This window comes from Arachis stenosperma, chromosome 10 (assembly GCF_014773155.1).
Source record: "Arachis stenosperma cultivar V10309 chromosome 10, arast.V10309.gnm1.PFL2, whole genome shotgun sequence".
Classification (NCBI taxonomy): domain Eukaryota; kingdom Viridiplantae; phylum Streptophyta; class Magnoliopsida; order Fabales; family Fabaceae; genus Arachis; species Arachis stenosperma.
In genome coordinates, this window is record NC_080386.1 from 12,791,065 (window position 1) to 12,803,268 (window position 12,204).

The 12,204-nt window shown below is 35.5% G+C and overlaps 1 pseudogene; it reads left to right on the forward strand.

The window, feature by feature from the left end:
* Window positions 1–5,090: 5,090 nt before the first annotated feature.
* On the forward strand, window positions 5,091–11,615 carry LOC130956777 (protein Ycf2-like; annotated as a pseudogene).
* Window positions 11,616–12,204: the final 589 nt, after the last annotated feature.

Consider the following 12,204-nt stretch of genomic DNA (forward strand, 5'->3'; position numbering starts at 1 on the left):
CATCCTATTTTATTTATCAAGTTGCTTGAGGACAAGAAACAGTTTAAGTTTGGTGTTGTGATGAGTGGATATTTTATACGCTTTTTGGGGGTAATTTCATGTAGATTTTAGTATGTTTTAATTGGTTTTAGAAGAATATTATTAGTTTTTAGGCAAAAATCATATTTCTGGACTTTACTATGAGTTTGTGTGTTTTTCTGTGATTTCAGGTATTTTCTGGCTGAAATTGAGGGAGCTGAGCAAAAATCTGAGTTAGGCTGAAAAAGGACTGCTGATACTGTTGGATCCTGACCTTCCTGCACTCGAAATAGATTTTCTGGAGCTACAGGAGTCCAATTTGCGTGCTCTCAATGGTGTTGGAAAGTAGACATTCAGGGCTTTTCAGCAATATATAATAGTCCATACTTTGCGCGAAGATAGATGACGTAAACTGGCGTTCAACGCCAGTATCATGCTGCTGTCTGGCGTCCAGCGCCAGAAACAGGTTACAAGTTGGAGTTCAATGCCAGAAACAGGTTACAACCTGGCGTTGAACGCCCAAAACAGCCCCAGGCACGTGAGAAGCTTAAGCCTCAGCCCCAGCACACACCAAGTGGGCCCTAGAAGTGGATTTCTGCATCATCTATCATAGTTTACTCATTTTCTGTAAACCTATGTTACTAGTTTACTATTTAAACAACTTTTAGAGACTTATTTTGTATTTCATGACATTTTTCAGATCTGAACTTTTATACATTTTGACGGCATGAGTCTCTAAACTCCATTGTTGGGGGTGAGGAGCTCTGCAGCGTCTCGATGAATTAATGCAATTGTTTCTATTTCTCCACTCAAACGTTTGTATGTTCCTATCTAAGATGCTCATTCGCGCTTAATTATAGAGAAGATGATGATCCGTGACACTCATCACCTTCCTCAACTCATGAATGCGTGCCTGACAAACACCTCCGTTCTACATCAGATTGAATGAGCTTCTCTTAGATTCTTTAATCAGAATCTTCGTGGTATAAGCTAGAATTGATGGCGGCCATTCTTGAGGATCCGAAAAGTCTAAACCTTGTCTGTGATATTCCGAGTAGGATTCAAGGATTGAATGGCTGTGACGAGCTTCAAACTCGCGATTGCTGGGCGTGATGACAAACACAAAAGGATCAATGGATCCTATTCCAACATGATCGAGAACCAACAGCTGATTAGCCGTGCTGTGACAAAGCATCTGGACCGTTTTCACTGAGAGGATGGGAGGTAGCCACTGACAATGGTGACACCCTACATACAGCTTGCCGTAGACGTGCTTTACAAACAATTGAGTTGAATATTACATTGCGGAAATTCAGAGGACAAAGCATCTCCAAAACTCCAACATATTCCCCATTACTGCACAACAAGTAACGATTTTATTCTCTTTTATTTTTTTCAATCTAATAATTCCCATTGATAATTTTGATTGATATCCTGATTAAGAATAATAAAATAAACATAGCTTGCTTCAAACCAATAATCTCCGTGGGATCGACCCTTACTCACGTAAGGTATTACTTGGACGACCCAGTGCACTTGCTGGTTAGTTGTGCGAAATCATAAGAAATCTTGATTTTGATATTGAGATATTAATTTCGTGCACCATTAATCACTATCAATCCCCGGCAACGGCGCCAAAAACTTGGTGCGAGATTTATAACCCACAAACTAACCGGCAAGTGCACTGGGTCGTACCAAGTAATACCTCAGGTGAGTGAGGGTCGATCCCACGAGGATTGATGGATCAAGCAACAATGATTGAGTGATTGGCTTAGTTAGGCAAGCAGAAGAGGGTTTTGAGATGTTCAAAAGGTTTAAGTTGAAAACATCATAAGGTAGGCACGCAAGTAAATAAATTGAAAATAAAATATTGGAGAAACAATTAAGGTTTATGAGTTATCTTTTTCCGGATTAACTTTTCTTACTAACTATTTTAATCATGTAGGATTTAATTTATGGCAAACTATATGTGACTAGACCCTAATTCCTTAGACCTTTTTAGTCTCCTCTAAAATTCATCGACTGCCAATGCCTTGGTCAATTAATTCCAATTAGAGGGTGAAGTTCAAATTCCAGTTTATATGCCACAAAAATTCTAATTACCCAAAAATAAGAGGATTATATGTCACGTATTCTGTTAAATCCAAATAATTAAAATTTAGGAGAACATGTTTTCAAGCTGTTGTTCAAGTAAAGAGCTTTTCCAAGTTTTACAAGAACTCAAATAGAAAGAGGGTCATACTTCCGTTCCACCCAAATTCATAAGATAAAGAGCGAAAATAATTCTTAAATTATAAATCCACACATGAATTAAAATAGAAAAAGCAATAAAATCAATCCATATAAATAGACAGAGCTCCTAACCTTAGCAATTGAGGATTAGTTGCTCATGGTTCAGAGAAAAATAGGATTCTAATCAAATGTACAGAGTTCCAATCTAATGGCCTGTCCAAGTTAACTAATGGAATCCCTTTTTATAACTAATCCTAATAAATTTAAAATCTAATTATCTAAAATTAAAAATAATATCTTTTCCTAAAAATAAGATTTGAATTTAAATTAGAATAATCAGCAGGTCTTCAGTTGATGGGTGGGGACCACATGTTTTGTCCATTCTGCAGTTTCTAATCTGTGTTTTCTGGGCTGAAAACTGGGTCAAAATAGCCAGAAATTGCCCCAGCATTTTTCTGCATTTTCTGCACGTGGCGCATGTCACGCGTACGCGTCAGTCACGCGTATGCATCGATGGTCTTTTTCGCAAGTCACGCGGATGCGTCGGTCACGCGCACGCGTCGCTGAGCAAATCTTCAAATCACGCGTACACGTCGGTCACGCGCACGCGTCGCTGAGCAAATCTCCAAATCACGCGTACGCATCAGTCACGCGCACGCGTCACCATGGAAAGCTCAAAATCACGCGTACGCGTCAGTCACGCGCACGCGTCGCTCTTCGCTGCCATCTCCTTTTGTTCTTGTGCTGCAGAAACTCCATCATATCTAGCCGAATGCTACCTAAAATAAACAAAAATTGCAAAAGAATCAAAGTAGCATCCATATTGGCTAAAAGATAATTAATTCTTTATTATACTCAACAAATTAGATGAAAATTCACTAGGAAAAGATAGGAAAGATGCTCACGCATCAGTCGTCGTCCAGTGCCTCTCCCTTTCTGGCAGCCACCGCGTTTTCCTCCACTCCTCCCTGCACTCTGCCACTCTCTGTCTGCATCATCAAGAATGGAGCCTCTAACTCAGGTTGGTTCTTGATTTTTTTTGTCTGATTTTTCACTACTTCTATTTATTTTTCTGTTCTGTTTGAGTTAATTTTATTCTCTTACGAAGCTAATTTTGCGCTGAATCAATTGATTGAGAACTGAAATTAGTTTTGGTGTTAATGTATGAAGATAGTTTTGTTCTTTTGTTCCTTTTTTAATTTTCATATAATTGTTGAGTTATTATGTTCTGTATTCTAATTTTGTTCTTGTGTTAAAAACCAATAAGTAAGATATGCAAGTGTACTGTTTGTCAAATTAGAAGTAAGAGTATCATTGGATTATAAATATGATACACTTAGAATATCATTGTGATATGTATGTGAAGTGTAATTACTCAAGGCTATTCTCAATTGGATAGCGTCACACCTCTTTGTAACTCAGGAGCTGAAAATACCCATTAGTATTTGACTATTCTCTATTGGTGGACACGTGGAGAAAGAAGTTGAAATCAAGGAGATCCGCCACAGTGCTAAGATTTGAGGATCCCACCCAGGACATGATGATTTTGTAATAGGTTGATGGTATTAATTGGAGAATAAGATATCAGGAAGGGTGTGTTTAGTTGATGTGAATGGTCTCCCTTTCCCTCTTATTTTTCTTCAATATTTTGGTTTCTTTTCTCCCTACTTACTTGAGCAATTGAGATCCAATTGGCTCTACTTCTTTTCCCTTGTAAGAAACACATCACTGATAATACTAGTATAAAGAATTGCATCTTCCTCATTGCTTCCTTTTCTATTTACTTTTCTGTGTTCCTTACTTGGAGAGTGAGTATTTAATGCGTATCTAGTGAAAGAGAAAGCTGTTTGTGTACCTAAATAATTCGAATATTTATGGTCAAGGTTTGATCAAGAAATTGGAAGTGTTTAATGGGCTTGCAATGTCAATTGGAAATGGCCATATTGATACCGCAGAGCTTAGAACCGAAAGTGAGCTATCATAGGTTTGGTAATCTGTTTCCTTTCTATATAAATTTGGGCAACAACAACAAAAAAAATTTAATTTATTTTTAACTTGTTATGTTTTGGGGTGATGGAGGGAAAATCAGACACTCTTTAGTGGGATTGAACTCTAATTTTATCCCTTATCTAGAAGATTGGTCAATAAGTTGGTCTTTCTATGAGTTTTCCATGGATAACTAAGTTTATAATGATAATATGAACAGTTTGGATACAGAGAGTTCCATTGATGGCAACGCTGCATGGGTGAGAACTTGCTTGCCAATGGTATACTTTTCTTTTCACAATGACTTGACAAAATTAAAAGATTAAATTATGATATTTTTCGTTGAATAAAAGAGTTGTCCTGTGATACAAATATTCTTGACCAGTTAATTTAGTAGGGTCTTTATTAGTCTAAAGCTGTTTGATTATTTTCATCATAAGCCAAGTAAAGTAATAATTTAACCAAAATTTTGTTAGTTATTAAAGTGGTACACTTTAAGATTGGATTTTGCCTTCATAGTATACATGTTGTGTCATATGGCTGCAATTGTTGTATAATATCTACAATCATATGAAGTAACTCAATTTAGATGGTAGGGTATCAACATAACATGTGCCAACAGTCATGCTTTTTTCAATTGTACAAACAGATGGAGAAGGAAAAACTGAGATATAAGCTAGTCGAGTTACTCCAACTTCGAAAGAACTGCAACTTCTAAAAAGGTATAAGGTCACATAGTGTAGATACTTTCTTTTCTTTTCTTTATATATATATATATATATATATATATATATATATATATATATATATATATATATATAATGCAAGTTTGTAGCCACGGTCGGATTCACAACATGCATGATCACAAGAGAATTAATCTTCTACCGCTTCTTCTCTTACATGAAAAAGCTCATGATACTGGCAATATCAATTCCTTGACAGAAGTTGCATATGCAACTGTAGATTTTGAGTTTCCATTGCAAAATTGGGTTCACATTGGATGTGAGGTATCTTCTATGATTACTTGAGGATTGTGTTGTGTCCAATATATTGCATGTTTCTTCGGTGTATAGCCATTTTATCACTAAGCTATAACTATGACTTGGCTTTACTTACATTTTATTATTGTTAAGACATTGACCAATTTGCATTCGATGTTGTGTGTTTACTTTATTTAATTAAAAACAAGAAGTAAACAAAGTTGAATAAAAAGAAAAGACTTGCAATTTTCTCAACGATAAACCTTCCCTTAAAGCACATAATAGTTAGCAAATAACAGGGCATTTTTCTTGCTTTTACTTTGACACACTAATCCTTTTCCACTGTCTCTCTTTTTCTCTTTACTTCCCCCCTCTTGCGATTCCACATATATGATGTAGCTATTTGTGTCATTACAGGCTACAGATTAATGGAGAGATTGTTGGAGAAAAACCGCTATCATCAAATAAGGAACCCAGTTCAAATGATTTGAGGAAAATATTTTTGGCAAAACATAGGCTGGACTTTTGAATGATGTCATCAACAACAAAAAGTCATAGAGTTATAATCTATATATTATATTTTTAATTTATGCATGTTAAAATTGCTGATTATATCTCCCTTTCAAGTGCTTGTGCTATCAATTTATAAAAATTAGGGCTGGTTCCACAGGGTTAGATTTACAATATAGGATATTTTTTTATTATTTTTGTTTTTATTATTTTCTTGTGGGTATATGAACCGTCTAGTGACATACGATATTATATTTTGTTTACGTTTGTGTTGGAATTTGTTTGCCGGATTATTTAATGTCTCCATTTGACTAGAGATATAAGTATTATTATTTTTAAGGTTGGGTTTTTTTTACCATCATTATTACTTCTATGTTTTATGATTTTTTCGCTAGTTTATTATTATGCCATTTTGACATTATGATTGATTTGATCATAATTAGATAGATTCAGAATCAATACATATTAGCTAATATTAGTATCTTTTTGTCCAAGTTACTTCCTTTTTTGTCCAAGTTTCTTCTCTTTTTGTCTAACTCACTTCCTTTTTTCTTTGTGAGTTTCGGGAGTATCCCCATTCATAGGTCCGAGATCCACATCTATGAATTGAAAGGTTCGAATGATCCACTCTGTAATCAGTTGTTAGAATCAATAGGTCTTCAAATCGTTCATTTGAAAAAATTGAAACCCTTCTTATTGGATGGCCGTGATACTTCCCAAAATCGAAATTCTTGATCAATGGAAGAACAATATCACCATCTTTTTTCAATAAGATACCAAAGTGGATGATTGACTCATTCCATACTAGAAAGAATCGCAGGAAATCTTTTGATAACACGGATTCCTATGTTTCAATGATATCCCACGATCAAGACAATTGGCTGAATCCCGTGAAACCATTTCATAGAAGTTCATTGATATCCTCTTTTTTTAAAGCAAATCGACTTCGATTCTTGAATAATCAATATCACTTCTGTTTCTATTGTAACAAAAGATTCCCTTTTTTGTGGAAAGGGCCTGTATCAATAATTATTATTTTACATATGGACAATTCCTCAATATCTTGTTCATTCGGAACAAAATATTTTCTTTGTGCGGCGGTAAAAAAAAACATGCTTTCTTAGAGAGAGATACTATTCCACCAATCGAGTCACAGGTATCTAACATATTGATATCTAACCATTTTCCGCAAAGTGGTGACGAAGGGTATAACTTGTACAAATCTTTCCATTTTCCAATTCGATTCGATCCATTCGTTCGTAGAGCTATTTACTCGATCGCAGACATTTCGGGAACACCTCTAACAGAGGGACAAATAGTCAATTTTGAAAGAACTTATTGTAAACCTCTTTCAGATATGAATCTACCTGATTCAGAAGGGAAGAACTTGCATCAGTATCTCAATTTGAATTCAAACGTGGGTTTGATTCACACTCCATGTTCTGAGAAATATTTACCATCCGAAAAGAGGAAAAAACGGAGTCCTTGTCTAAAAAAATGCCTTGAGAAAGGGCAGATGTATAGAACCTTTCAACGAGATAGTACTCTTTTAACTCTCTCCAAATAGAATCTATTCCAAACATATATACCATGGTTCCTTACTTCGACAGGGTACAAATATCTAAATTTAATATTTTTAGATACTTTTTCAGACCTATTGCCGATACTAAGTAGCAGCAAAAAATTTGTATCCATTTTTCATGATATTATGCATGGATCAGATATATCATGGCGAATTCTTCAGATTCCATTGTGGAAGACACAATGGAATCTGATAAGTGAGATTTCGAGTAAGTGTTTACATAATCTTCTTCTGTCCGAAGAAATTTTTCATCAAAATAATGAGTCACCATTGATATCGACACATCTGAGATCGCTAAATGTTCGGGAGTTCCTCTATTCAATCCTTTTCCTTCTTCTTGTTGCTGGATATCTTGTTCGTACACATCTTCTCTTTGTTTCTCGAGCCTACAGAGAGTTACAGACAGAGTTCGAAAAGGTCAAATCTTTGATGATTCCATCATACATGATTGAGTTGCGAAAACTTCTGGATAGGTATCCTACATCTGAACTGAATTCTTTCTGGTTAAAGAATCTCTTTCTAGTTGCTCTGGAACAATTAGGAGATTTTCTAGAAGAAATACGGGGTTTTGCTTCTGGCGGCAACATGCTAGGGGGTGGTGGTCCTGCTTATGGGGTCAAATCAATACGTTCTAAGAAGAAATATTGGAATCTCTTCGATCTCATAAGTATCATACCAAATCCCATCAATCGAATCGCTTTTTCGAGAAATACGAGACATCTAAGTCATACAAGTAAAGCGATCTATTCCTTGATAAGAAAAAGAAAAAACGTGAATGGTGATTGGATTGATGATAAAATAGAATCCTGGTTCTCGAACAGTGATTCGATTGATGATAAAGAAAGAGAATTCTTGGTTCAGTTCTCTACCTTAACGACAGAAAAAAGGATTGATCAAATTCTATTGAGTCTGACTCATAGTGATCCTTTATCAAAGAATAACTCTGGTTATCAAATGATTGAACAACCGGGAGCAATTTACTTACGATACTTAGTTGACATTCATAAAAAGTATCTAATGAATTATGAGTTCAATACATCCTGTTTAGCAGAAAGACGGATATTCCTTGCTCATTATCAGACAATCACTTATTCACAAACCCCCTGTGGGGCTAATAGTTTTCATTTCCCATCTCATGGGAAACCCTTTTCGCTCCGCTTAGCCCTACCCCCCCAGGGGTATTTTAGTGATAGGTTCTATAGGAACTGGACGATCCTATTTGGTCAAATACCTAGCGACAAACTCCTATGTTCCTTTCATTACAGTATTTCTGAACAAGTTCCTGGATAACAAGCCTAAGAGTTTTCTTTTTGATGATAGTGACGATATTGATGATAGTGACGATATCGACCGTGACCTTGATACGGAGCTGGAGCTTCTAACTATGATGAATGCGCTAACTATGGATATGATGCCGGAAATAGACCGATTTTATATCACCCTTCAATTCGAATTAGCAAAAGCAATGTCTCCTTGCATAATATGGATTCCAAACATTCATGATCTGGATGTGAATGAGTCGAATTACTTATCCCTCGGTCTATTAGTGAACTATCTCTCCAGGGATTGTGAAAGATGTTCCACTAGAAATATTCTTGTTATTGCTTCGACTCATATTCCCCAAAAAGTGGATCCCGCTCTAATAGCTCCGAATAAATTAAATACATGCATTAAGATACGAAGGCTTCTTATTCCACAACAACGAAAGCACTTTTTCACTCTTTCATATACTAGGGGATTTCACTTGGAAAAGAGAATGTTCCATACTAATGGACTCGGGTGCATAACCATAACTATGGGTTCCAATGTACGAGATCTTGTAGCACTTACCAATGAGGCCCTATCGATTAGTATTATACAAAAGAAATCCATTATAGACACTAATGTAATTAGATCTGCTCTTCATAGACAAACTTGGGATTTGCGATCCCAGGTAAGATCGGTTCAGGATCATGGGATCATTTTCTATCAGATAGGAAGGGCTATTTCAAAAAATGTACTTCTAAGTAATTGCTCCATAGATCCTATATCTATCTATATGAAGAAGAAATCTTGTAACGAGGGGGATTCTTATTTGTACAAATGGTACTTCGAACTTGGAACGAGCATGAAAGAATTAACGATACTTCTTTATCTTTTGAGTTGTTCTGCCGGATCGGTCGCTCAAGACCTTTGGTCTCTACCCGGACCTGATGAAAAAAATGGGATCACTTCTTATGGACTCGTTGAGAATGATTCTGATCTAGTTCATGGCCTATTAGAAGTAGAAGGCGCTCTGGTGGGATCCTCACGGATAGAAAAAGGTTGCAGTCAGTTTGATAATGATCGAGTGACATTGCTTCTTCGGTCCGAACCAAGGAATCCCTTAAATATGATTCAAAAAGGATCTTGTTTTATCGTTGATCAGAGATTTCTCTATGAAAAATATGAATCGGAGTTTGAAGAAGGGGAAGGAGTCCTTCTACTTTTGTTTTATCTTATTTATTTATTAGCTCTGAGGGATATTTCTTTGCATTTTGATCATTCCCTCTTGATGTGGGAGTTCTAGCGCAAGTGGGATTTTCCCTTTTTTTGGAATTTTGAAGTGGAAGTGGGAGTTTGAGTGATTTGGATTATACCCGAGAGAAGGGGCTGGTTGATGCAGCTTTTGTTTAAACAATTAAAAGTTCATTTATGCTCAGTTTTGAATATGCTGCCTGATCAGGGAAAAAAGGTAAAGTTACTCAACTCATATGTGTGTCTTTCACTAATCTATTATGTTTCACTCAGTAAATCACTATTGATGTCTTTGTTATTTATGGTTATCTTTCAGCAGTTTGTTGAACTACAATTCCTAAATTCACATATTTTTTGTTTATTAGGCAGTCGATGACAAGCAAAATGAAGCCATCACAGCTGCATCTAATGAGTTGGCCAAAAGAAAAAGCGATCTTGAAGAAAATTTAAAACTTTCACATGATTTAAAAGTAAGTATAGTTTCATAATGATCTTAGGCTTTCTATTTCTTGTATTAGTAATTTTCTTGTTCTGCTACTTACTGGAAACTATTTAACTGGGTTGATGGATTCTCACGCTCATACATAGCTACTGCCTCTCCAGAAGTTGTTAATACAAAATACTGACTTCATGTGTTGTTGGGCTTATTGAATGCCTGAAATAATGATTGCTTAACTTAAACTTAGAAGTGCACATTTTGCTTGGGTTGGGAATGGTTCTTATATGTGGTATACCTCACATAAGTAGAAGTTGTTTAGGCTTAAAGGATGGATGAAGCATTGGCCCTTAACCTTGTATTGAAACATAATATGTCTAGAATCAAAGTGGCATTTCATGCATTTTCTTAGAGTATAGTCTTGATCTAAAAGTAATATTAGAGTGCCCACTAAACTCTAGTTGCTGCCTTGCTTCGATGAATTCATAACTCTTAATTCCATTGATAAATTCTTGGTTTCTGATTGATTATGTCACTCATTTCCTTAATCCTTAATTAGGATTAGGATTTTACTTCATTATAAATAGAGATAGTATATTCCTCTCTTTTAAACACATCATGTTCTATTAGAATAATGCGTCCATATTGTTTAATAATCTTTCTTTTTCTCTTTTCTTTCTCTTCTGCTTAAAACTTATAGTCTCAACAGGCAACTATATGATATTTTTTCTTGTTCCAGGTTTTAACCGAATATTTTTTTGTCTCAGTAACCGGTGCGCCACAGTCACAATAGCAGGGGTAGTTAAGGAGGCCGTCACCATATTGGTATGAACTACGCTTCGATATTATTCTTATCTTTTGATATGAATATCTAGTGGTTCCTCTTAATATTGTATGTTTATTACCAAATCCTTTCGGTATCATTTTGTCAAGATTACTTTGCTTCAGTATATGAATTAATTTAGTACTATATTTAATATAACTGTTGCATGTTATGTTCGAATAGGATAGAGGTTTCTTAGTGTTGCAGTTGCTGATTGTAGATTTACTTGCGCTTTCTGATTATATGCTGTTTATGTGTAGGTTGCGGTATTGTACTTTCATGATAAATTTACATGGGTGAAAGGACTTGGTCTCTGCACTATTCTGTTTGTTGTCAGTTTATTCAACTGGTACAAGTAAGTCATCAGCAAACTTGTCTTCCAAAATTCTTTTTCCTTTAATTTTATTATGCTTGTTTATATGTTTTTTCGGTTTATTTTTCTATTTTAGATATCTGAAGCTTCAGAAGGGCCATTTTGGTGAAGGCGAGGTGGCAGTGCTTCACACAACAGATTTTGCTAGCAAATATGTTATTCTTGAGGAGATGGATTAGCAGGATATTTGAAACCTTCATAGCAACATCTTCAAAGTAAGTCCCTCAGTTGGACTGTTGTTAAGTGATGCATGGAGCTATAATAACTTATTTATCTATAAATATATATAAATTAACTTTCCCTTTTTAATCATAAGATCATTAGTGCTTGTCTTGGTCATCTCAGGGCTTGAATGTTGATGTTATCAACTACTACTGCTATATGGCACTCATTAATACTTTGTCAATGGAGAAATGTACCACTTTTATTGTGCACCTTTCTTGTACACCCTTCGTTTATGATATAAAAGAGGAATTTTTTTATCTTCTCTCACTTTTTATCAATCACTTTTAATAGGTATATAAGAGAAGTGTATACTAACTACTAAGTAGTTCATATAAGATCTCTCAATTTCTATATTTGTGTAGCTCCTACGACTCGCCTGCTGACCGACTTCATGTCATGTTTTCAGCAGTTACCTCTTGATGCTTCCATTGGATTTGTGATGTGAAGATGCTTTCCAAGTTTATCAGACCGGAGGAAACAAATCGCCCGGCGATGATCAACATTTAAGCCCAATCATTCATCACTTCCATTTTAAAATTTTGT